At 45.7% G+C, this 27,724-nt stretch overlaps 1 protein-coding gene and 1 long non-coding RNA gene across 2 annotated transcripts in view; both read left to right on the top strand.

The window, feature by feature from the left end:
- DGKI (diacylglycerol kinase iota) overlaps positions 1-27,724 on the top strand; it is a 1,070,690-nt gene that overhangs the window by 229,962 nt on the left and 813,004 nt on the right. The window lies entirely within an intron of this gene.
- Positions 9,322-26,381, top strand: LOC146854230 (uncharacterized). Its single transcript, XR_014981174.1, has 2 exons — positions 9,322-9,449; positions 25,668-26,381. It is a non-coding gene; the product is annotated as an uncharacterized LOC146854230 (long non-coding RNA).

Here is a 27,724-nt window from a genome sequence, read left to right as displayed (position 1 = left end):
CTGACAGGCCAGGAACGGAAGGCAGTCAGGAATGCCCACAGGCTTTAGCTGAGCTGCCTTGCTAACCCAACTAGTCACACGCAACAGCATGCCAGCATTCTCAGCAGTGGCGGGCCCTCTGCTAAGGCGAAGGAGCATCGCCCCACTGCTTTATGCAGTATAAAAAAAGGAATATTAAAATGATAATAACTTGGTTATTATAATTTAATTGTTTCCTATTTTGGCGTCTTTGTGGGGCAGGGCTGCTCTCAGAGCAGGGGATGGAGTGGTTTGCACTCCCTATGTGAGCTTGAGTGATTGGTTGGTGCTCTCGAGATGGCCAAACAGTCATGCGCACATAGCATGTTCTCCATGCAGCCTGCATTACAGCCTGCATGAAGAACATGGCCACCCCTCCAGCCCCTAGTAAAGCGTCACGGCACACAGACCAATCTCAACGCTGCATTGCAGCATTGTGATTGGCTGCACGGAGTATGGAAGCCCTGGTGCTTCTTTGTTTCCACAAAAAGCCAGGAAGAGAACACAGGAGAGGCGGCGGTGTCCGGCCAGCTGGGAGGTAAGTTCTTTTTTTTTTAACCCGAATCCCCCTGCCCCTTTTCCCCCCACCCCGCCTCACTGCTGCTTCCAGGTAGAAGCCGCCACTGCTTCTCCAATGGCTTCTCAAATTGTATCCAGGAATTAACAAACCATGCAAATCGCAACATTGCAAGGTTTGCAGCGCCAAAGGAGATTTTTTTCACTCTTTAAAAGCCCTTTCATGAGTTGGACACTTGTAAAATGACTTTTCCATGCCTTCTAAATCGCAGGTAGAAGGTGGCTTTCCTTTTCTATTTACGAATCGCACAATGTCCCCGCAGCTCTGCTGTGCCGTCTCTTGCCTCCAGACCCCGACCTCCTCCTTGGGAGGTTTGAGGCTGTTGTCCGCTCCTGTGCCTGCTGCCCGCTCCAACTGTGACCAGACTACCTGCAACCACAGTAACCTTTCTCAGACGTTTTTTTTCTTAATTTTTCCCTGTTGTGCCACTGGTATTGTGCCCATCTGTGTCTTACTCTAATTCCACCACTGTTTTTATTTTCTCGTGCCTGCCTGTTCCTTTCGCCTTTCACCGCTGCTGCCCCTGCGGCCCTTCCCCCCGGAATTCCCCCCAGGAATTCCCCCCTCCGGAATTCTCCCGCCCACCTCCCCACTTCATGACGGCTGCTGTGCGGTCGCGCCGCCGGCACGCCGAAAGCTTGCCAAAGGCAAGCCCGACCGCGACCCAATCGCGGCCAGCACCAGAAGCCCTGGACCTCCCACAACCCATCGCTACGACACCACCACCCTCCTCGCACTCAACCTTGAAGACTTAGAGAATGCCAACAAGCCTCGCCGAACACGACCCACGGCCAGTTCTCCTGCCTCCACTACCGCCAGACCCTCACCGCTACCCCGGACTCCAACACCGCCGACGCCAGCACCGGCGACACCCTAAAATGCATCCTCCGCAACGTACGCTCCGTACACAAACACGCCATGGAAATCTGAAACCTACTCAACTCTCTATCGCCCGACATCGCCTTCTTCACAGAGACCTGGACCAACGCATCCTCCACTCCCGACATCAGCACCGCCATCCCAGACGGATACAAGATCCAGCGGAAAGACCGCCCCAACCACCCAGGAGAGGGCCTCGCCATCGCCCACAAGAGCACCCTCCGCCTCACCACCTCCAGCGAAACCTTCCCCTTCGCCGAACACCTGCACTTCCAGATCCAGACCACCCCTAAAGCCACACTCCAAGGAAACCTCCTCTACAGGACCCCCCTGCCCCCGAACACCCTTCGCCACCACCATCACCGACTTCGTCACACCCCACGCCATTGCCTCAACAAACTACATACTCATTGGAGACCTGAACTCCCACCTCGACAACCCCAACGACCCCAACTCCACTATCCTTTGTGACAACCTCGCCAGCATCGGACTCAACTCATTAACACACCGATCCACAGCGCAGGACACACCCTCGACCCCAAGGCACCCAAACCAGCCCCACGCCCACCACGAAGGAACTGGAGCAAGGTTACCGACGAGCAACTTAACTCCACCCTCACCCGAGACAACCACACCTGGGCACCCGACGCAAACGACGCAGCCAGAGAACTCCAAACCTGGATCTCAGACTTCGCAGATGAGCTCGCCCTGCTACGCAACCCTGACAGACAATGCCCCTGGAAAGCCACCTGGTTCACCACCACTCTCCAAGAAGCCAGATGCACCTGCAGACGCCTGGAGAAGAACAGGAGAAACACCAAGACAACCGAAAACCACACCACCTACAAGGACGCCATGACGGACTATCACAACCAGATCAGAGCCACCAAGAGGAACTTAATCCACAACAAAACCCTGGCCAACTCCACCAACACCAAGGAACTTTTCAGTGTCATTCAAGGATTCACCAACCCACGCAGCGAAGCCACAGACATCAACCCATCCCAAGACCTCTGCAACAAGCTTTGAACCTATTTCCACCTCAAGATCAAAAACCTCTATGACAACTTCATTGACCATCCACCAGGCGCCACAGACGGCCCCCCGCCCCCCAGAAACACCAGCCAGCCCACCATCTCCAACTGGACACCAATCACGGCTGAAGACACCGCCTCGACCATGAAATGAATCCACTCGGGGCCCCCACTGACCCCTGCCCCCCTCACATCTACCACAGAGCCACGGCTGCCATTGCACCCGAACTACAACGCACTATCAACACCACCTTCAAAACAGGCACCTTCCCAGACGACTGGAAGCGCGCAGAAGTCAGACCTCTGCTCAAGAAGCCCACAGCTGACTCCACCAACCTCAAGAACTATCAGCCCATCTTGCTCCTCCCCTTCGCAGCCAAAGTTGCAGAGAAAACAGTCAACAGGAAACTGACACGACTCATTGAAAAGAACACCGTCCTCAACCCGTCCCAATCCGGATTCCGAAGCAACCACAGCACAGAGACCGCCCTACTCGCCGCCACAGATGACATCCGCACCCTCCTGGACCAAGACCACTCCGCAGCCCTCATCCTACTCGACCTATCAGCGGCCTTCAACACCGTCTCCCACCGCACACTCGTCGCCAGACTACACGACGCAGGCATACAAGGAACAGCCCTGGACTGGATCCGATCATTCCTCCCCGGAAGAAGTCAAAGGATCAGACTCCCACCCTTCCTCTCCGACCCCATGAAAATCACCTGCGGAGTCCCACAGGGTTCATCCCTGAGCCCCACCCTCTTCAACATCTACATGGCCCCCCTCGCAGCCATAGTCCGACAACACGGCCTCAACATCGTATCCTACGCCGACGACACCCAGCTCATCCTCTCCCTCACCAAAGACCCCACCACTGCCAAACTCAACATCTAGAAAGGAATGCAGAAAAGACATTGCAGTCTGGATGACCAACAGCTGCCTGAAGCTTAACGCCGAGAAGACAGAAGTCCTCATCCTCAGTACCACCCCTTCTGCATAGGACAGCACCTGGTGGCCGATCGCCCTCGGAAGCCCACCTACCCCCTCAGACCACGCCAAGAACCTCGGCATCGTACTCGACTCATCACTCACCATGAACCAACAGGTCAACGCCATCACCTCCAGCTGCTTCAACACCCTCTGCATACTCCGCAAGACCTTCAAGTGGATCCCCCCTGAGTCAAGGAAGACAGTCACCCACGCACTCATCACCAGCAGACTGGACTATGGAAACGCACTCTACACCGGCATAAACAAGTCCCTACTCCGCAAACTCCAGACAATACAGAACACCGCAGCCAGACTCGTCTTCGGTATCCCCCAACACGAACACATCAGTCAACACCTACAAAGTCTCCACTGGCTCCCCGTGGAGAAAAGAGTCACTTTCAAAATCCTCACTCATGCCTACAAATGCCTACACAACAACGGACCCAAATACCTCAATGACAGAATCAACTTCCACGTACCCAAAAGAAACCTCCAATCTTCCAACCTTGCACTGGCCGAAACCCCGCGCATCCACAGAGCCAGAGCAGGCGGAAGATCCTTCTCTCACATTGCAGCCAAGACCTGGAACGAGCTACCGGCAGACATCAGACGCACCCCCTCCCTGAACACCTTCAGGAAGACCCTCAAGACCTGGCTCTTTGGCTAAACAGATCTGCGGACCCCCAAGCAGCGCCTTGAGACCCTCACAGGTGAGTAGCGTGCTTACAATTCCCTGATTGATTGATTGAAGTATGCTTCAGCGGTTTGTGACTGCAATTGCAATGTCTTCTCAGACTGAAAACAATTCTTAAAGGGACACCAATAGCTGTTACAAAACAAGTTTCCCGTTTGGGCATGCAGCTGCAGGGACTGAGTTGCGCTCTCTCTTATAGGCTTCAATTCCTGCATTTGCCGCCAATTACAGGACATTGCAAATTGTAACTCTCTAATTAACATTCATGAGGCAAGTTGTTTTGCAAATGTGCAATTTACGATATAACTTACTAGAAACCATAGATTGCCTCTAAAATTATCTCTTTGTTTGCATACCAGATGGTGCACAAATTGTACACCCTGGTTAAGTACACCTCGCTCTTTTAGGTCAGGTCAGAGGGCCTGATTACGAGTAGCTTCTTATAGTCCAGTCCATGCATAAACTTCATGGGTCAGATTTACGTGTTTGTAGGTATTTAACACATCCGATAAGGATGTGTCCAATAACTCAACATTCGAATTTCGGCAGGTTAAACATGCAAATCTAACAGGGGAAAATATACTGTATTTACCGTATCATGCAGATTTTGGTGCAATAAATTCTAAATTCTGCATGTTATTCCCCATGAACTCATAATTGGTGGTATTTATCGCACTGAATAAACAACGTACCCCGTGGTTTCGTTATTTATCAAGGTTGAAAAATAACGCCTTAACTCATATTCAGGCCCAAAGTCTAAGGCTAGGCCCATTCAAAAACAGTAAAGAAACAGTAACAAGTCACGACTAACTGTAAGCAAAAAAGTAATGACAGACTTAGCTGTTACTTCAAACAAGCATTGGCATAGCCAATAGGTCACGCTTTTGGGATCTTATAAGTGTTTAGCCATGCAACAGTTGCATAACTAAATACTTATAAGGTCCCAAAAGCGAGACCTATTGGCTATGCCCATGCTTGTTTCTATTTATTACTGCTCTGTAGTAATGGCGGCGCACGGGTGCCACCATTACAACATAGAAGTAATAAACAGGCTCACGGAGAACATCAAAGCGGCCGTGCGGCCGCAAAAGTGAAAGTGATCGCGATCAAACATCAAAGCGGCCGCGAAAGTAAGGTGCGCGTGCCAGCGCACATGCACTGTAGCTCTAGGCTACAGTGGTAGCACTTTTTTGAGCCCTCACAAAATGTCTCGCCAGACCAGCGCATGCGCTGGGTCAGGCGAGACCTAAAAAGGTGGAGATCAAAGGAATCAGAAAATTCAGCAGTGTTTAAAATGTCCTGTTGGGGTTACTACACAAGGTGCATGGTAAAACGTGGATCACCCCTAGACCCTTCAGTCCTAGACTGTCTGGATTAGCGGATGGTGCCATATCTCCGAGGTTGTAATGCTGCCCGCCCCGGCTTTTCTTTGACAAATCTCTGTTTTCACGTGTGTTCGTTCAGTTGGTTGAACTGTAGTGAGCCAGTACTGCAGCTTCTGGAATACATTAGGTTTGTAAAACAGAACCCAGCTCAGGACATCAGCGCTGTGATCGTGGAGACATGAAGGCTTCTCATAACCTTGCCAACAGGTGACTCTGGAGAGCTGGGATTCTCCTACGGACTCAAACAGCTAGAAGCCAGCCAGCAGGCGCTGGGTGTGGTGAAGGGGGTTAGTCTGGGGTTACCTGCCTGGGTGGCCACCTCCCTCCATGGCATCAAAGACACTGCTTCAAGGGGCCTGGACTGTTGTGTGACCTCCTATTGCATTCTGGGTATTGTAGTCTTGGTTTGCTTACCTTGAACTATTCAAACGAATGTGCCTGAACCAGTGGTTCGTAGGATAAAACTCCAGGGTGGGAAGCTGTGTCAGTGATGAACTAGAGTGGGGTGGTCTCCCCAGTGACCCTCAGTTCCTGTGAGATGAGCTTGCTTCATCAGGTTTTGCAGTGAGGTAGGCACAAACGCACTTTGATTTCTGAGGTGATAAAATCCGGCAGTTCAGGTTCTGTTTTGATGAGAAACACAATCCCTGGTGCCATCACAGGGCAGTAGTGCACTTTTGGGGTGGCGGTGGGTTATTTTTTAGGTTGTCCTCTACCAAGGAATGGTAACGTTTCTTTTCTCCTTCAGTGGACCGGGTGTGTGGGGGTAGGAGAGGCGGAATGCAACGTGGGGCTTTATTCATGCATCAAGACCAATTCTTTTTTTTTTTTTTTATTCTTGCATATCACATTTTTACAGGTGTGAATCCAGCGTTTTTCTAATCGTCGGCACTTGCACTCGTGCTATGTATGGGTCTCATAGACCAGTGGTTCCCAACCTTTTGACTTCTGAGGACCCCCATTGAGTCACCACTGGAAGCCGGGGACCCCCAAGCAATTTGTAGGATTTAAATTTCAAACATTAAAACAGTAATTCGAATTCAAAAAACGCACGTGTGCACACAAAACAAATACTCAAATTACTAAGGATTCTAGGGGCATATTTACAAGTCCCTATTGCCATGGGAACGTCACATTTTGCGATGTTCCTGTGGCAATTGGGGCTTTGCCTTATTTACAAGGCAGCGTTAAGCCACTTATTGTGGCTTAACGCTGCCTTGTAAATAAGGCCCCCTTTCACGCAATGCTTAGCATGAAAAAGGTGGGCAGTGGGAGTTTCACTCCAACACCCATTGATTTTGATGCTGCCCTCTATTTACAAAGTCAGCTTAAATAGGAGACGGCACCAAAATTAAGACCATGAAAAACCTGGTCTTAAGTTGGCGATAGAACAAGAAATGCCATATTTTTCCTCGTTTTTGCTTTTAAACACCTTTGATTGTTTATGTTCAGGAAGGTGACCCTTCCTGCACATAAACAATCTTTAATAAAAAATGACGTTTTGCATCTTCCATGTGTGCTGCATTAGGAAGCACACAAAGAAGTGACAAAAAGGCATTACAAAATTGTTCATGTGCAGGAAGTGGGAACATAGCAGCATCAGGATAATGATAGACTGGGAATAAACAGATGTTGCTAACTTTTACCATGCAGTTGGCAAGCAGCCCTTTGATGACAGTTTATAGGACACTGTGCTAGATTACGATTGTCCCTTATGAATCGCACAGTGACAAAAGAATCTCTGTGACAAAATCAATAACCCACTGACCTATGCACATAAAATACTGTTTTTTCAAATGCATTGTACACGTTCTTTGCAGTAGGCATATTAACCCTCTGTGTTACATTAGATAAGTCAAAGCTGCCACTGGAAAAAACTCTCATCTCTCTCCAGCAGGTACATTAATCACTGGTGTTATCGTGACACTTTTATAGTTGCTCGAAAACTGCTAATTTTACAAGGAACTTTGCAGTGCTTTTAGAACTGCTGCCTGCGGACCCCCCCTGGGAATGTGCCACGGACCCCTGGGGGTCCTCGGACCGCAGTTTGGGAAACACTGTCATAGACAACCTGCATGCTTTTCAGTTTTTCAAAGTCATAACTCCTTGCTATGACATCACAACAGTTGATAACAAAACTGGTTATTATCTGTCGTGACATCGTAAAGGCCTGCCAGGCCAGGTGACAGGGCTCCCTGAGAGCCTGTCAGTGCAGCTCTGCCTGTCTGCTTTGACTTAAAGCAGGAAGCACAGCTGCGGGAGGGGGAAGGGAGGCAGGCAGGTAATAGGTTTGGTTAAGGACGGCATGTACATTTTTTCTTTTTACCTTTGGAACAGGAATGGCTAACAGAGGCCATGTTATGTATGGCTCCCCCACAGTGGCGGCTGGCACGGATCTGGGGTGGTAAGGCAGGGAGGCGGGGATGGCAAGGCCGTGTTGGCGGGGAGGGGTTCAATAAAAAAAATTTGATTCATCTTACTTCCTCGCCACGTCCTCCTCGTCGCATCTCTCCACTGCTCCGGCCGGAACAGGAACCACCCAGGCTCCCCTGAGCCAATCACAATGCCGCAATGCAGCGTTGTAATTGGTCTGAGCGCCCTGGTTCAGCGCTCAGACAGGGACTGGAGGCCTGGGCATGTTCTCCACCCAGGCTGTAATGCAGCCTGGGTGGAGTACATACTAAGTGCGTATGAATGTGTGGCCAGCCCGAGACAGCTGGCCAAACATTCATGCGCACTTAGGCAGTGATAAGCACTCCTCCCCTCCCCTGCTATCAGCAGAGCAGCCCCGCCCCACAAACCTGCCAAACCCGCAGTGAGAAAAATTAAATTATAACATTGAGTTATTATCATTTTATTTTTCCTTACACTGCTGAAAAGCAGTGGGGAGACGCACCTCCGCCTCAGTGGAGGAGCCGCCACTGGCCTCTCCATCACTCTTCTGCCCCTGCGCAGTAGTTGAAGGCAGGGGCAGATGATTTTGGGCAGAGATACATAATATAAAATTATAGAGGGGTAAAATATGAATAGCGGAGTGTTTTTCACCTTGGGGTTCTGAGTGAGATCATAGACCAGTCGAGCTTCGCTCTCGCTGTCTATTTGATGTCACTCAGAACCCCTCGGTGAAGAACACCCCGCCATTCACTGCACCCGTCTATAGTTCTATACATTGTTTCTTCGAGGTGCCCACGTGGGGGCATCTCTTGAGGACCTTGATGTCTCTGCTGAGGCACAGGGATAGGGAATGTACCCAGTTTTACATGTAAAGATTAGTTCATAAAACCATATTCGTGGTAATAATCCGACGTTTCCTTTTATATCACGTGTTGTCCGAGATTCTTCGCATTTGGAATCACTCACAGGAGATGGCAGCATTATCCAGCCCAGAAATACCTCTCGACTTCTAGAGGAGTCCGCTCAGCCGCGACTGGAAACAGAAACTGTTACTACAGGCTGCAGACAGGTCTCGGCAGCAGGCGCTTAACTCACTGAGCTATCTTACCTGTTCATTAATCCGCTTGGAAAATGTGCTTTGAGGTGGGCCGTTTGTTCCCAGTTTGAAATAATATCAAACAGGGCCAAAGCTCCCCTTGAAAGAGCTTGGCCCTTTGCTCGGTAAGTCCCGGTAATGGGGGCATCACAGCTGTGCCTGTGAAGTATGCCTGCTTCTGTGGGCGGGGGGAGGGAAGCGGCAGAGGCGGGCGGCTGCCAATTACGGGATCCCCCGGATGCCGGGTTCCAGTGGATTACCAAGAGGGTTTATTACAAATCTCGCTTGATCCCGCGAGTTGTGGGAAGCGCAGAAACCGCTCGTTAGCAGGGACGAGGTGTGGAAGCAAGCGGGTGAGCGGCGAGAGACGAAGAGGCAGGAGGTGAAAATAAATAAAGAGTGAGGGAGACGGGTGAGCTCAGAAGAGAGCCCAGAATTGGCTGGGGAGGAGAGAGAGGTGAAGAAAGCGAGAAATGAAGGAGATTAGAAAGAGATAAAGGCGGACTGGAGAGCGGGAGACGTGAGGAGGGAGAAAATTAGCCGTGGAGAGTAGAGAAAAGGAGGACAAATTGTGGATAGAGGTGGGCAGTTAAATAGGTGTACAACGAGGAGAAGTGGGGGAGAGAAAATGCCCTCTGTTTCAGTAAATCACGCAGGCACAAGCTGTTCGTGTTGGTGCGTCCTATTAATAGCTCCGGCATGGGTCTCTCCCCCTCAGTGCAGGCCTCGGTGTCAGATGGCCGGGCTCTCAATTAGCCAGACACTGCTAATGCTAGGAAGCGGAGCTATGTGCAACAGGTGCAGGGGGAGGGGCGACGCAAGGGAGCGTGCGCCGCTGGGTATGGCCTCTGCGTCCAAGGAGCCTATGAGTCACGTTGTGCTGACCTAATGTATGTGGACTGGCACTTAGGGACATTTGAAGACAAAGCAAGGTAGGGCTGGGGCAGAGTCACTCACATCAGACTCATTAGGGTGAGTGAGCCAATAAATTAAATTAACAGGGAGAGCCAAGCCATGGGTCTGGCTCGGCTCTTAGAGCCCGTTCGTGCGGCGGGCCCTGAAAATGTTTGCCATTTAAGTTATACTAAACTGAACATAATGTAAATTATGATAAAGCTTCTTCAAAATTCAGAAAAAAGTACATTTCTTTGACATGTGGAAGCTTTGACATCAATACTTCACATTATAGCATTGCTCTGAAAAGTACTTGTTAAAAGTGTTTTTGAACATGGACAATTAGTAAACCCTAAATGTGGGCCATATTATAATAGAGCAACACAATAATCTAATAAATCAAACACAATAGGTTTAGTTCAACGGTTATTTTGAAAGTGATTTCTTATGTGATAATGTAGAAAAATAATTTTTGGTGAAATAAAATATTTGCCCAAGATCACACAATTTAAGCATCTGCGATTTTTCCAGGTTTTCTAGTTTAACTTTGTGCAAATCAGCCACTATATGGATATCTATTTCTCTTTCCTTTTGATGGCCTGTGAGCGGCAGCAAGGGTTGTAGGGTTTGCGTGTGATGTATGTGTATCCTATGCACAGAGATGGGCGAGCCAACAGATTAATTGGTAGACTCGAGCCAGAGGCGAGCCAAGGTTCCGGCTTGGCTCTAAGTGCCTGTGCACGAACCGAGCCAAGTGCATTTCTTTAAAATGTGAATGCGTTTCACCTTCGTACATCTGATTATATAATTGCATACAAAGGTATTTATTAAGTGATAGTTCTTAAAAATGAACGTAGTAATTTTCCTGTGCACCCCCCCACCCCGCCCTGACAATGCCATTAGTGAAAGAGGCAAGTCACTGGTCATGTGCACCCTACATGTGGCCTATAAACTTACTATAGATGGAACAACATTATAGCTTACTAAATCAAACACGTTTTTGTACTGCACACATTCTGAACTCACATCTTTGAAGATTCTCTCATTTGTGATGAAGAAAAATGGCGACCAATGAAATAAAAAATGACTTAGAATTACAGAGTTTGGTGAAGCAGGATTTCAGGTCGCACTGTCATGTGTCTCCGGTAGGCCCATGTGGAAACGCTGCCATCTTTCACCATGTACACATTTCTTAAGTTGCCTTCCCTTTGACACCATAACCTTTAACACACATTTGCGTGCATGACAATGCTGGATTTGTTTCTCTGAAACTGCCTCGCTTACATTCCACTTCACGAGACCATTATTACGACTCCTTCAACATCATTTGCAAGGCCTCGACACACATTGTGTAAATGTCTTCTCTTTTTTCATCCACGGGGTGACGCGGCTAGTAAAGCCCAAACAATGCTGGCCTGCCCGAGGCCTCGCAAGGATACTTTTCATTATAAATAAACAAGCATTTTCGGGTTCAGGCAGAGGAGCGCTTTGCTGTCATTGGTGAGATCTCTACACGCGGAAGCTTGCTGATAACTCTGCCAAGGGTGTCCAGCTCTTGACCACGACGGGTTACTTACACATACACACACCCTAGACAATTGGGTTAGGGGAAGCATAGTGGAAGTACGCCAGATTTCTATATTGTTTTTGTATGCCTGTATACATTCATTGTTTTAACACAATGGTGAAACTTTTTATTCTGTTCACTGTCCTAGTACTTCTAATAACTTTTATTTACTTCTTTCTATTGATCATTGCAGCGCATATATTTTACACAAGAATCACGTTGGTTCAATAAACATTGAACAAGTCCCACTGTGTATTCCTTGTGTATTGCTCTGAGAGTAAGAGAGCACAAGTGACTGAGCAAAAAGGTTCTAGATCTGTTACCACCTTTCCTGGGGGATCAGGGTTGTCCTGCTCAGTGGCTGCCAGAACCACCCGACTAGGTTTAGGGGTACTCATGGTGGCACTGTGCACTAGCTAGCCTATAGAACAACATATCCTAAGGGGATACATGGAATCAGTATAGCACCATCTCGACGGTTATGCCATCCACAAACGCGCAGTTCCTACTATAGGGTGGAAACTACACGACAGCACATTGTGCAATTCAACCACTAGATGGGTATCTCTTTCTCTCTGCCCTTTTGCATCAAAGGTTAAAGATTTGCCTTTCATTCTTAGCGCATGAGATTACTGCACAGATGGCATGCAGAAGCCATATGAATGGGCTGCTTGGTGTGGATTCGAGAGTCCACAACAAACAATTTCCAAGTGGAAATCAAGCTGAGCCAGAGACAGGCATCTGGCTCGAGGTTCCAGCAGCTCGCCCATCTCAATGTATGCATCATGGTGTCAGTCGAGTAGTGTTGCTGCACTATGTCTGAGTAGGTTGATGTAGATCAATAAAGACAAGCCTTTCTTCTCCCTAGCAGTACACAAATTCCTTAAACTTGTATCTAGGGCAAATACAGCCTAATTGTGTTACTAGTATCACCAATGTCTTCCGATCAGTGAAACTATGTTCATCTCTCAGGCTTTCATCTAGCAACCCTTTCAATTCTGGGACTTGTAGTTCTGGTTCACCTCAGTTGAACAAAAGCCCTGGACTTGCATTGGTTTACAGAAGTAAAAGTGAAACGGAACAGGTTGTTTTTGATAACAGGGAGTTAGTTGTTAACTTCATCTGTAGATTTATGGGCTTTTGTCTAGTTATTTTTAGTGGTAACAAGAACGTTTCAAAGTGCGGTCGCATTGTGGGCTTCCTGGGTTCACCAGTTTGCTCAAGACAGGGACACAAATTGTGCACAAAATCTGTAGTCTCTTAGATGTGCACTAAGGCCCCTTCCTTTTTTAGGTCTCGCCTGAACCAGCGCATGTGCTGGTCTGGCGAGACATTTAGTAGGTGGGTTTTGAAAGTGCTACCCACATTTTTGTGCTGGCTACAAGCTTGAGTGCACGATGGCGTGCACGCGCACAGCTGCTCCCCGCATTCCCCCCTCCCTTCTCGCCCAGCCATCTGCCTTTCCTGCGCCAGCCTTCAGCACCATCGCCGCCCCTCCCCCCGCTGCTGCGTTCGCATCCCTAGCGTGCTTCTTACCCTTCAAAAACTCCCCTAAACCTCCCCATCACTTCTCTGACCAGCATCGTCCTCCCCTCCGATCGCTGCTCTGTTCTTGTAACTATCATCCTTTCCTCCCATCCCATCTCAACACCCACTTTGCATCCACCCTGGCCAACGCCATAGGCATTGTATTTCCCTATCCGTCCCCAACTGCTCCGCCCACTCACCAGGCTTCCGTACACGTCCGGTGGCCGCTGGTAGTACACAGTGTTCAGCGCCTCCTCCAGGCGCACTGGGACCCCGTTTGCTCGGTTGAACTCGGCTGCCCATTGTTTAAGCTCATAAAACTCCAGTGCTTCGCGGGATACGCGGCAAGCCGCCGACAGGCCACCCCCGTAACTCATATCGCCTTCCAGAGTTTAACTTTTCCCAGCTGGTGTTCGTGCTCTAGTCTGGGGATGCAGCCTGGGAAGGACGCGCTAGAAGTTGCTATGCAACTAGAAGCCTGCATGGAAGACAAACCTCGCGAGATCTGGTGTTCGTCGAAGCCGCTAGCGACCATGCCTTCTTGTCCACGGCAGTTATATTTTGTGCTAACAGTGCTCGTTTTAGCCCTATATTATATTTAATGTGCACACAATAAACAACGTGGTATCCGTTAATAGCATAGAAGTTAACTAAGCTATCACTTTGGCGCGTCCGCCTCTCGGTAAGCATAGCTGCCAATGTTTCAGGTTGCTATGTGTGACATTTTCATGATTACAGTGTAAATATGAGTAACATTTCAACCACAATGAGTGACACTTTTTGGCGAGCAACATCAAGCAATAAAGACGAGGGAAACATAAATAAAAGCTATTACACCCATCTCAGCAATGAGAAACTCCAAGAAGATTTACATCATATGCCACATGCTATATTATTCCAAAAGAAAATAAGCTCATCAAACAAATTAGCTGACCGAGCGGTCCGCCTCAGTTCAGGTGCCGCCCACCTGCTGAGCCCTGCGGGGGGCAGTCACCATCAAACCAGCCGCAACCTGTTCCTACAGGCTCTACTGACTTCGTTCGGGATGCTAAGAAGTTAAGGTAGTTGATAGGTACCACAGTGGCTGACACATTAACTCGACCAGTGTTAGTGGATGAGACTACTAACATAGCCTAAAACTGTCAGTGAGCAGTTCCCCACTGTAAGGGCAAGTACGCGACAGCTCAGAAGAGGATCGAGACTGTCACCGTGCTTGCTGCTGAAGCACAATTTTATAGCATGATTAAAAACACCGCCTCATCATGTTAAACAGGTATGTGTAGTAATTGTATAGCTCATCAATCTCTGGTGACACAGCACCCAGGATAATGTGCTGCATGGCTGTACACTTATAAGATCCCAAAAGCGAGACCTAGTGGCTATGCCAATGCTTGTCTACTTTTAATGATGTGACATGGTCCACGATTCTACAATGTGTTCAATGCAAAGCGCATCTTTAAGTTGAATAATGCATCATAAAATGAAAACAAAACCATCTATAAATGCAATAAGTAGCAGAATAAGCAACAGACAAGAAGAACAGGTTGATGTTGGCACTCTAAAGTGACAGTAAGGCTACATGCAGGGCACAAGTCCTATAAAAAGAAGTGGGGGGACTCACAATATGCAAATGACCTCATGACCTCACATGCCGAACGTGTCTGAAAATTATACCGGGATGTTCAGCTTATTTCTGTAGGGCCCAGCTTTTTGGTAGGGGGGACGGCGTCCACCCTGTGAAAAGAGTGGGGGGACGCCGTGTACCTGCGTGTACCCCTGACTCGTGCCCTGGCTACATGTCAAAGTCTTAAAGAGCATCTTTAATAAATGATGAAATTGCTACACATTTACAGAAAGACCTGCATAGTTTTGCGTTCTTCCAGTATTGCTAAGTAACAGCAGCTAGAGTTGCCCCTTGTGTTGCAATCCTAAAATAGAAAATCATAGCCATATGGAAAAAACAGAGCAACTTAAAGGAGCCATTCAGTGACTGATATCACAATAGATCTCAGTAGGCAGGCACATTCTAGAATGGCGATGGTTGGACGGCCCCTTTAACAAACTCTTCTGATGTAACTGACACTTGAATGTAAGTTTGGGGGAGTACAGCAGTAATGCACCCTTTCACGATATGCACATACGCAACAACTGAACACAATAAATGTCAGTGTCATTTCTTTGCATAATGGTTGTAATGAAACTGAACAACCTTGAAAGACCATTCTTGATCAGTTTAGAAAAAGCAGCCATTTGCCTCAGAAAATGTCCACCTCACCCTAAAAACAGGGGTCAGATGCTGGCCCCTTATTTTCACATAATTCTGCACAGTTAGGGGCTAACACAAAGTCACTTTGTAGCATGTAAAAACATACTCGTATAATACTCTTTGACATACTCTTACAGCTGGCCAGAAGCGTTCAACTCTGTCAGTAATGGTGCAAAGAAAGCACAGTCCTTTCTGGTTGTATTAATTGTATATGAACGTTTCCAGAACATTCCCATTTTATTGCCATTTTAAATGTTTGGGGATAATTAAAAAGGAAACATATGTACGTAAAATAGAACTACAGGAATATATGTTTAAGTATTTCAAGTGCCCTATATGTAGGCTCGTAATTCTCCACGGCGGCCACTTAAATCTGGTGATTCTGCAGAGATTTCTGCATAGTTATGAATTTGCCTTTCTGTGTAATTTTGCTTGTGTATTTAAAATTTTTCTATAGCATCACTGTACCATGCAGGTGTCATTGTATTCATTTCACATTGTAACTGTAGGGACGAAGATCTCTTTTACATTACATTACTTTTACACTTACATGTTTATTCCTTCCTAAAATATTTGTAGACTGGATTGGAGATACATGAGCTAGGCTGGGTGGATGGGACTGTCTGTCATGTAGGCTAGGTTTGATGCTACTCTGGCTTTTAGGGAAACCAATGCAGTTCTATTAGTACTTAAGTGATGTTATCAAATGTTTGGGTGCCTGGCATCTGCTTAGACTGGAAAATATATATATATATTTTTAAAAGAATTTTAAATAACGCAAACTAGACCTGAGACATCGGGTATCAGAGCGCTTTACATGAGCACCAGTTTCATTACAGAAGGACACATTCATTTTTGTTAGGCACGGGGAGATTAAGTGATTAGTCTAGACTCAGAAGATGTTGAGCGTCGATGCTGAGACTCGAACCCGGTTCTCCAGCTTCGAGGTCATTCGCTCTAGCCGTAAGGCTACATCCTCTCCCCGGTGAGTGAGTGAACATGGGTGTTGCCAAGAGTCAACGTGAAATATCACTGTACGTGGACCATTAAACAAAACTCAGCTGGTGGCAGGAAGGGTTTCCGGTGTTTAGCAATAGTAACGTAACTCTGACCGCCTCTACAGTGCAGTCAGTCTGTGATGACATTGGTAGGGTGTGATCGATTCTAGACTGAAAAGAAGGGAGGTGAAACTGTCACAGTGCAGTTCATATCTGAGGATAATCACCTGCATGCAATACCGCCTTAACGCATGGGTATGCTGGGCAGTTGCCCTGGGGCCCCACGAGCATAGGGGCTGTGTGCTAATCTAGTCACAGACCAGAATGTAACCAGGGGCGACTCTGTCGCGATTTATTCCTGTGAGTGGTTGTGTAGGCAGGGGCCAGCGCACTGCTTTGCTCAGGGGCCTACAATGCTGTCGATCCGGCCCTGCCTGCATGGGGTCTGGTAGTTTATCTGATCGCCCTTTAGAGTGAGAATGTCTTGGAAGGTCTTGTTTCCAGATAGATCTGGGTGTTGTTGGCATATTGGTGGATCATGATGCTAATCTTCTCCATCAGATTTTCCAGCTGCTCCATGTCCAAATTAAACAGCATCAAAGTGAGGATTGAATTCTGGGGGACTCTGCACGGCATCGGGGTACAGCTGGAGGAGGATATTCCCATTTTTAACATTTGTTTGCAGTCAGTAATGAACCAGTATCAAGGATCTGGCAGACCCTATGATGGTCCGAGTTCAGATCCTTAGACATTTTTCACCACTCGCTGCAGAATGATAACAAAAAGTGTCCCTTGGTCCAACAGAGTGCAAAGTCTGATGGGGAGACAGCCTTTACAACAAAACTGTTATAACGCATGCCTTTACATCGCATGTCGTTGCAACGCAAAAGGTGTGCAGCAGTGGGTAGAAGGTGTTGGATTTAACTCCAACATCTTCCCTACGGTTGCACACACTGGAGTTGGAATAGAAAATTAATCTATTCCAACTTCCAGCGCCCCCCAACAGAAAGTCGGAGTAAAAGTTTGCGTTGCAACGGCATGCGATATAATAGCATGCGTTGTAACGTCACCTATTCAGTCTGATGATGAGCAGCCTCAGATACTTTGCAAATGTTAACTCGTCACTTTTCAACAGCTGGTTACTATATCCAGAAGTGACAAGTTTGTAAATATGGTGTAAAAATCACCGAATGGCGTACTGGGGAAGCACGTTTGTCTGCAGAAGGCAATAAAAATCTTAAAAACCGAAGCATAATTAAAACAGGCTAGAACTAATGAAGCAATCTTTTTTTGGGAAAATACCTTTTTTTACGATTTATGCAAATTGTTTACATCACACACACTTTATTAAATGCCGCAGTTGTTTCAAGAAGGTGTTCAGAATTTCTAAGACTCCAGCTCCATCAGTGGACCTTTTGACTCCGAAAAAGGCGATGAGAGAATGCTTGCAATGTCTAACTGGGAATCGCTTGGGGTAGCTTTCTAATCCATCGTTCTTTTGCCCACCATGCCACCTCAGATTAAACCTGCCACAATCATCAAACAGTCCAGCCTGATCTGCATAGCTCCCCTGGCTGACACAGTCAGATCGAATGGACTCAATATCATCTCTTATACCGATGACACCCAGCTTATCCTCTCCCTGTCCGAAGACCCCTCCACCACCAAAGCCAACTTTCACAGGTGCATGATGAACGTCACAGACTGGATGAAAAACAACTGCCCAAAACAACACTTAGTGGCCCGTGGAACTCAATCCTCCTTCTGCCCCAACAGTCCACGCTTGCAAACTTGACATTACCCTGGATAGCAACCTATCCATGAGAAAACAAGTAAACACAGTCTCATCAGCCTGCTTCCACACCCTTCGCATGCTCTGCCAGATATTCAGGTGGCTCCCAGTCACCTGCAGACTGGACTATGAGAACACACTCCATGTAGGCATCACTGCACGCCTCCTGAAGAGACTCCACACAATACAAAACGCAGCGGCGAGACTCATCCATGAACTCCCCAGAAGGAACCACATCACAACCAAATCAGGACATTACACTTGCTCCCGATTCAGAAGAGATGCCAGTTCAAGATGCTTATCCACGCTTACAATGCCCTGCATAACAAAGGACCAGCATACATCAACAAATGCTTTACCTTCCTCCATCCGACCAGACACCTTCGATCCTCTTCACTCACCCTTGCAGACAACGCATGGATCCGCCGTGCCAACAGCGGAGGATGCTGCTTCTCGCATCTGGCAGCCAAGGCGAGGAACAACCTCCCCCTGTACCTCATCACCTCACCGTCTCTCCAGCAATTCAGGAAAGAACTCAAGACCTGGATGTTTGAATAATCAAGCCACCATTCAGCAGCCATCATCTCCAGCGCCTCGAGACCACATTTTATAAATGTTTGATTGATTGATTGCCAGGTCTTCTCGAATTCGGAACATGAGCAACCCAAGAGAAGGTTTGCCCTGATTGGGGCTCATCAGTTGGATTTAGTTTGGTTGCAGCGGCAAAGTGAGCTGACGTGGGTCCTTAGCTCACTGTGCCACTGGAACCAAGCTGCACCCGATGGAAGAGCTCCAATTTGGGTGAAACCGGTCTTTGATTGCTTATGTTCCGGTTCAGAGAGGACATGGGGTGAGAATGAGGTAAGTCACAACATTCACCTAATTCATGAACCCCCCCCAAGAATTCCCTTTGAATAACTATAATTTTCATAGTTTTATATGGGGAATTCTTATTTGATGTACCCCATATGTGCATATTCTCTCCATAATAGAAAATAAGCAGTTGTATGTTTGGGATTGCAGTGGAATTTCACAGGTAATGTTTTTAAATAGTTACGCCCCTTTTGGTAAAACATATTTCATATGATGCTTTCACATCCCTTTCCCCCTTGCCTAAAAAGAGGTGTTGCACATATCCCCACACTTGCCGCACCAGTTATGTCTATTACTTATAGGTGATAACTTGGAAAAGCAGATGAGCATTGGAGAGAGGCTGGTAATGATTCTGAATACCTGCAGATTTACATGTTCACACCGTTTTCATTGCCCAGCCCCTGTCGCTCCCTTGAGCACACCCAAACTCACACCCATAGGAGCCATTTACAGACTGCGGAAAAATGTGTGCACCCGACAGACGTTATGCAGTTGTAAGTGACATTTAAATGTACATTTCTGCAAATCCTCACTTTGTGAAGGAGAGTCTGAATTTTACATTGAGATGTTCAAACCTTTTTTTCCAGCAGGCGAGGTTTTGACATGCAGGCTTGAAATATTCAGATGAAAAAACAAGTTCGGTTCTGCCACCTGAAAGCAATAGATAACATTTGTTGTAAAAGAACCAGTTCCAAATGGTAACTGGAAAAAATGGAATATCGTCTACCACTGTTCCAAAACCTCACCTGGGAATGAAACCATGTGTAACTGCAATTTCTTTCAAGGGCACTGATCCTTCAGATGCAAGACTCAGTCCAGCTCGACAGTGCACTACCTGCAATCGATCATGGCCAATTCTTTAAAATCTTTTGTTCCGCCCACAAGAATAGTACTCTCTGACCTCCTGTTTTGTGTATCAATCCATGTTCTTGGAATGCATGAGGGACTACTTTACATCTTAAAAATACACTCCGTCACCACACTGTCACATTCAGGGTTTCATCTCCTATGACTGAAGGGCTCCATTGTTCATGGAGAATGCTGCCATCTTGCTTCCTGCCTCACAAATCTCCTAGAGGCTGCCATGCTGCATTACAGACATCTGAAAAAACAGAATGCAGCTCACTTCAGGCAAAACAATACCAGGGATGCCCGCGACTGGGATGAAATAAGTGCAGCATTCGCCGAGAACCGTAAAGATGACACTCGTCCTCCCTGACGTTTTTGGCAGGTTGCCACATATTGGTTGACTCTGTGAGGTCTTGTGATGCTAAGTAAGTAAGAAACAGTTTTTCTAGAGCACCTAAAACTGAGGTGTCTTGGTGCTGGTGGACCTAAACAACTAAAAAACAACCCAGGTTACCACACAGCCATGTCTTCAAAGATGTCCTACATCGGATAAGGCAGCGTTCCGATCCTAAACGCAAAGGCATGGAATTTCACAGTTTGCTAGCTAGGAATCTTCATGGTGGAGCTATGACAATGCCGTAGCTAACACCACGGCTCAGCCATGACATTACCGTCCCATAAAAAGCACTTGCCTTCTACCTCTGCGATAACAACACTTGCCCTGATACTTGGGAATTCTGGCTTTCCTGGTGTCTCCCTTCTCCTCCACCCTCACCATAGGAGTCAATTATGAGACTTGAATTTCATACCACGACCCAACCGCCAACTCCCCTATCCTGTCTAACAATGGTTTCTACAAGTTGGTGTTCTGTAGCTGTTAATAATATATGTTTGATTTTTACTTTATTAAAAATGTCTTGTCGACAACACAGCGGGTGGACCTGGGGCATCAAGACGCAGTTGACAACCAACCACATGATTAACTTTAACGACTACCAAAAATGTATACCCTGTCTATATCGATAACCTCGATTGATGAGTGATATGATGACCATGACATACACCACAAATGTGGAATCATATGGGGGGGTCGGTATCACTTTCCTTGTCGACTTCCACGGCAATTGTCACAGTTAAAATCATCTTTAAAAAATGACAGCAGCCATGTTGGAAGGCAAAATAAACTCCCGCCAACTTGTACTACCTCACTTATCTACCTTGATAATGGCTATTAGTAACAAATAATATGTAACTCATTTTAAATGAGGAGTGGAATCTGGATGTTTTAAGATGTGGGATGGGGCTCTATTGAATTCCTTCCTAGATCACGTTGATCCCTTCGGCATTAGCGCTAGGTGTGGCTAAGCCTGGCAGCCGCTCCATGCCGACAGTTGTTATGGGTTGGGAAGGGATAGAATGCATGTCTGGACACCTGCCTCTCACATCTCTGGACCGCTCTAATCTCTCAGTCCTCACACGCCCATCTGGTCATTACCAGCACAAGACACTCGAGGATACAGTTGTTGCTGGACTGTAACTTGGAGCCCTAGAGCTTGTTCCAAATAAAATGTGGTCTAACAAAACTGAAGTTCACATGTATTGTAACTGTTCTTATATAAAGTGTTCTGACATCCATTGTGTCTAGTTTGCACTATGTACAACTCCAAATAAATACAAAAATGCATTCTTTACCGAAAAGAATCCCTTTTTCTTACTGTCGATGAGCAATGGCAAAGCCAGTAGGACTGGCAAAACAGCATTTGTTCACACAGCAAATGCAAATCAGTATGTGTGAATGCCTGTGTTTACATCTCTAACACAACACATCTTTGCCAATGCTTGTTCTCGCTCCCATCAATCTTCTTTGCTTTCTCAACACAAGTTCTAATATGTCAGTGTTAGACTGGTCTGGCATGTCCCTTTACCAAGGTAAAATATAGTGACATCATGCACTGAAACGCCCCTTTAGGGCCGGACAGGGCGTCAATGGCTCAGTTTAAAATGAGTAATTGTCTTGTTTACTTCTTATTTCTTCTCCAGTACTACTAATTGATAGCCTCTGCAATGGTTTAAGTTAGTTACTTAGGGGTTGATTTGCGACTTCGATAGACTTGGGTTCGGAATGTATTGCACCTAGTAAAATCTGATACTTTGAGGTTTGAATTTACTGGATGCAGTGGGTACCTCCTCATTAGAGCTTCGTCTTCCAATATTGTGAATTGCATGTAGATTGTGGGACTTTCTGTATCAAAACCTACATGTGTCACTACTTACAGATTTGCCCTGCCGAATTTCACCTGACCTGCAGAAAATTGCAGGGGTGAGAATTTTAACGCACCCTGTGAATTCCTGATGTGGGAAAGACAGCAGAACTTTTTATTCCACTGTGTGTGGTAAAAGGAATTCATTTTTCAATTCAAAAGGACACTCATAATAATCCCCTAGGTGTTCTAAATTATAACACTTATGATAAGAATTGAATGTTTCGTTCTTATTTTGCATTGCCATCTGTGATTGTTAGAAGAAATTTGAAGATCCCCATTTTGGCATAACACAGTTGTTTATCTATTGTTCTATGCCTAATGCCATGTAACATTATTTAAAAAAATAAGATTTAAATGGGAGGTTTCTTATGAGAATGGTGATCTGTACTTCAATTCCTTTGTATGTAATCAAGGACTCCCATCTCTCTTCGAATGTCTTTGCGATTCTCTCAGATTCCCTAAAAGCACACTTGAGGCTACACGCTGACGTAAGTCAACAATGTCCCATAGTTTAGGAAAGCTGGGGCAAAGATTGTCAAAACAAAGATTGCAATTTCCTTTCCTGAAAACACATCTTTCTGGAGACAGCCGAAGAAAGTAAAATTGAAAACAAGTAAATTGGAGCAAAATACATTTAGCCACATCTTTAAGCAATATATCACTAATAATACCTTGAAATGACATCAGAAGCCAGGTTTGTATAGTCTTTATGATCCTGCATTTTTCTTTATATATTTTAATTATATGACAGCACACCCTTGGTTCCATTATATTTGAACATTATATACAGTTCATGTGAGATTTACTTGGTACGTATGAAGCTGAACGCTCTCCTCTGAGACTACAGGAACTACAGATTTTTATCCATTCTTATAAACGGTGATCTGCTACGAACATTTTAGACAGAAGGACAGAACCCATTGGCATTAGGTGAAACACATAAATCTTTAATTCCCAACAATATAATGCCCATTCCTTCGTGGAGGAAATGCAATAATGTTGTAAAAGACTTAGGAAACAGCGGGACATTATGACGAATAAATTATTTAGCTGCGGTATCCATGGTGATTATCAAGTCTACGGGAATGACTGTGTATTAAAGAACTTTCATGCACCTTTAAGCCACTTACACACAGTTTTTCAGGACTGAAAATTATTTTCATCTGATCATTTCTCAAACATAAATGCAGTCTGTCTTCTGTAGGGAGATAGAATCATTGCAGTATTTTTCATATAACGCAAAGTGAAATATAATGTCTTATTTTTTCTAGCTAATGGTTGTTTTGAAATATAAGTGGTATCTCTAAAGTATTGCCTGGAATATTGAGGGCTTTTGTGAAAAAAGTCATTGTGTGTGATATATCTTTTGTGGGAGATCAGTGATGTTGCATTATAGCCTGTGGCCGAGGGTTATACTGGGTGGAAATGCCCTGCGCCCGAGTTAGAAGCTGGAGCCACAGATGAAAGGCCTATAACACGCTAGAGGGCCTTTAACAATTGGTATATCCTAAGGAAGAAAGGCTATGATGCTACTAGAGCGTTCCACCCACTGAACCTAGAATGTTCCAAATTACAAAGTGAGAAATATAAAGAAAGACAATGGGACGCTAAAGTAGACCGTCTATGGCAGCCATTATTGGCCCTGAGCCGCTACATTGTGTTCAGTGGAATTCTCTAATGTAGCATTATAGCCCACTGCCAAGGACTACACCGGTCATTAAAGGCATTCAGCATGAGTTATGAGCCCGAGACAAAGGCGAGGGCCTATAGTGAGGGAGAGGGCTTGTAACAACCAGTATAGATTAAGGCAGAAAAGCTGTAAGGCTATTAGAACATTACTTTCACTTAGGGTAGAACGTTTTAAATGAAAAAGTATGGAACAGAAGGACACACATCGGATTGTTGGATTATGCTATTAGTGGCCCTGAACCACTGAATTAATTTCAATAGGGCTCCAAACATTGCAATGCTCTGAAATAGTACTACTGCCCGTCACCAAAGTTTATACTGGTTGGCCGAGCAGTAGGACAGGGCCTTTCACAACCTTTCTACTCTTAAGAAGAAGGGCTATAATGCTAAAAGGGACCAACATAACGAGAAACGATGGAATACTAAAGGAGAGCGTCCATACCAGCCAGTGTTGGCCCTTGAGCCAAAAGCTTCTGTTCTATGGAGCTCGCTATCTTGCAGTGCTCTAATATATAACTGGTATCTTATGTTCTCCATCGTACAGTTTGCACACAATTTTTGACTCTCCTATGTCATCATTTTTGCACTTTGTTTCATATTTTGCCGATCTTACTCCTTCTTAAGGACTTGATAGGTTCTAAATCTTCTCGTTTGTGTGTGATGACTCTTTTAGCAGGGGGCACGGGCAACCTAGAGAAGAATGAAATGAGCTGAGCCGTAATTGGTCTTTCTCTTTATGTGCTGGACAGAGATCTCTTCTTTTTAGGTCGAGCCTGGGCAGCGCACGCGCTGCTCTGGGAGGCATGCTGTATTTGAGGATGGACTTGAAGCTCCGCCCACTCTCCGCCCATATTTTTCATAGGCTTGTGTCATTGTCCTTTGTAAATGCTGGCTTTCTAATTCGTTAATAGGCTTGTTAGTCCCTCCTTAGTACCGCCTTGTCTTCATTTGTAACCTCCCATGAGGACTGACCCTTTTACTTCTGTTGTTACACTGTGTCTTATTTAGTTTGTAAGCACTATTTTCTTTAACAAGTTTCTCCTACTGCAGGCACTACACGCTTTCCTGCAACAATGAGCGCGCCATGTGCGCCTTCACTTTCTAAGATGCCCGGGAAAATGGCAGTTGCCTCTTTGAAATGAAATAGGTCTCGCATTTACAAGAGTTTGAGCTATTGCCATTGAAAATGACAATGCCTTTTATGTATGTGTTAATTATCAAAACAGATAAAAGACATTGTCATTTACAATGCCAATAGCTTAAACTCTTGCAAATGCAAGACCTATTGCATTGCAAATGCTTGTTTAACTTTTGTGAAAGGCTCACTGTCAGATGGTCGAAGCATGCACTGCCCTGCTGGAAGCCGAGCATCTGAATTTCCTGACCCGCCCCAGCAGCGCATATAACACATAATGCGCTATATAAATGCAAACCTTTTTCCCTCTCCTATCCCTTCTCTACCCTTCTGAATCCAAATAACTGACTAACCTATCCACCACTAAAATTACTTTCATATTTCACTATACTACTTCAACACTATTCCTTTATGGGTTCCGGAGAAGCGTGCTACTCGCCGAAAAAGCGCTTTGACGCCTCATCAGGGGTAGTAAGTTCTATATAAATGTAATTACAATGCAATACAATAAGCCAGGAAGCCTTTAGGGACAATATTCATTTGTATCTTGGAGGGAGCGCGGTCTAGTAGATAAGTTGACTGTGGCACCCAGAGACCTGGCTGCACTATGGCCCGTTTTGCAGCTAAGTATCCAGTGCTTTTTATTTACAATATGTAAAATAGTTCTTGTCAAATTAAGAGAACATGAAAAAAAATCAGTGAACCATTTCATCACCATTAATATCATTCTCCTTTAATGTTGGCAGAACTGGATTCAGTGATATAAGGACCCATGACATGGAATGGGAGCAAGGAGAGCCCACACACCGATTTCAGCCAGGGCAAAGGACCATCTTAGGGTGTATCCAAGTGCACCCCAGACTGTGCATCCTGTGAGCTCCCAAGAGTCTTAAACAATCTACCTACAAATTGGCGAATGAGATTTGCTGAAATGCCTACAAATTCCTAGAACAGAAATAAAGTGGGGGAGTGGGAGGATGAAGTGGCGGCCCTGAGCAGAACTAAGAAGTCCCATGATCTCATTCTAGGGCGGGTGGTTTGGAACCAGGATTGGAGTCGACATTCGTTTTTTTACCTAAGCTCTTCCCACCTTCCAAGGACCAAAGTGGCCAAGTATTTTCTACTTTATTATAATGTGCAACAATTGAAACACAATGTATCATCTGGGGACAAAGGGCATAGTTTACAAAAATGTTTTCAGCCCAATTGGGTTTAAAGTTACCATGATTGCTGCACATGCACGTCAGTGCATCGCAGAACACCTTATAAATGTTACATGGCCATCATTTATCTATTGAAATCTCTGACTGTGCTAGAGAGGTGAAACCATCTCCCAAATTGTGTTAATATCTCTAATAGTTTCTTTTTGCTACAGTGCGAAATAAATCTCGTAGATACTTGAATATATTTCAAACTTTATAATGATTCATTGTTTCATTAAAATTTGTTTTTTTACTATTGATGCCAATTCATGTTTACATGCAGTGTTCTAAAAGCAGCAGCTATTTTACGAGGGCCCTCGTGCCAAGCACTTTGCATCTATTTTTCAAGCCTGAAGAGCCTAAAATCCTAAAGTATTTCCTCGTCACGCGCTTGTATAATTAATATGTAATGTGCAATATTCTGCAGGGCTGAGTTTTGTTTAAAATTTTTACTTTTCACTGCCGTATAAATCAGCCAATCCTGCCACATAATTTGGTCATGTATTGCTTTAATTCCACGGACGTTTGCCCTGCTTACACCTCTGATACACATGCTGTCTTTATTTACTGAGGCTATTTCTACATTACATGGACGTTACAGCTTTTTTCTGAGTTGGTATACTTTCACATTGCCTCAAAGCGACCTAATCCCACCACAGAGCCGCAAACAAACGGTATAACCAACCTAATACTCAAGATGGCTCGTGATCAGAGGTCTACCATGTACTCAACCAGAACTTACACTTCAGAATCTAAATTTCTGTCAAGGAACTGCACTGCACTATACCCTCAGTCTGCTCAATCAGTATTTATGTATGTACATTTAAATATTCTATTGATATGCTGAACCCTCTTACAACCCCTACACTTCTTGCACGACATCACATGCAGGGGCGTAGCTTGGTCAGTAAGATTGGGGGAGCTTGAGCTTCACATTTCCCAACAATCACGCTGTCATATAATATTAAAATACATTATAACGACAAGCTTGGCGCATGAGGGGGGCTTAAGGTCAGTCGAAAGAGAGAGGAATGCGGATTGGTAGGAGTACTAATTGAGAGAAACACAAAAGTTTTTAAAATAACTAAGATTTTTAAGGACTTTCAAAACAGATGAGAGAGAGTGTGTGTGTGTGTTTTTGTTAGTGTGTGCTTGCAAAAATCCCAGGTGAAATCTGACAGACACCGCACCATACTCGACTGAAAGCACCTATACCCAATAATTCAGCAAACAATAAATTTAGTAGGGGGGTTTCACGCCCCAAACACTCCCCCCTGAAGCTACGTCCCTGATCACGTTTAAGCAGGTGCATGTTATGCTGTTTGCATTCAGAAAGCACCACCCACCATTATCATAGCAGTGCAGCGTATTCTCTCTGGGTGCCCTTTTATACGCACCTGGCATAGTATCAATCAGATTGGAGGAACCATTGTTTGCGTGTGTGTGTTGGTGTTTGGTTGTGTTTTGTTAGCAGAGCATTTGTACAGTGTTAGGTTTTCAAGTAGTTTGAGTGAATGTTTAAGTAAAATGAGTGCAGTCTAGGAAGATCTTTGTGGTCTCATGTGGGTCTGGTTGGGTGTCCAGAAGCGTTATCCATTTTT

This window comes from Triturus cristatus, chromosome 4_1, assembly GCF_964204655.1.
Source record: "Triturus cristatus chromosome 4_1, aTriCri1.1, whole genome shotgun sequence".
Classification (NCBI taxonomy): domain Eukaryota; kingdom Metazoa; phylum Chordata; class Amphibia; order Caudata; family Salamandridae; genus Triturus; species Triturus cristatus.
Note: the sequence above shows the minus strand (reverse complement) of the source record. Positions and strands in the feature narration are given on the sequence as shown.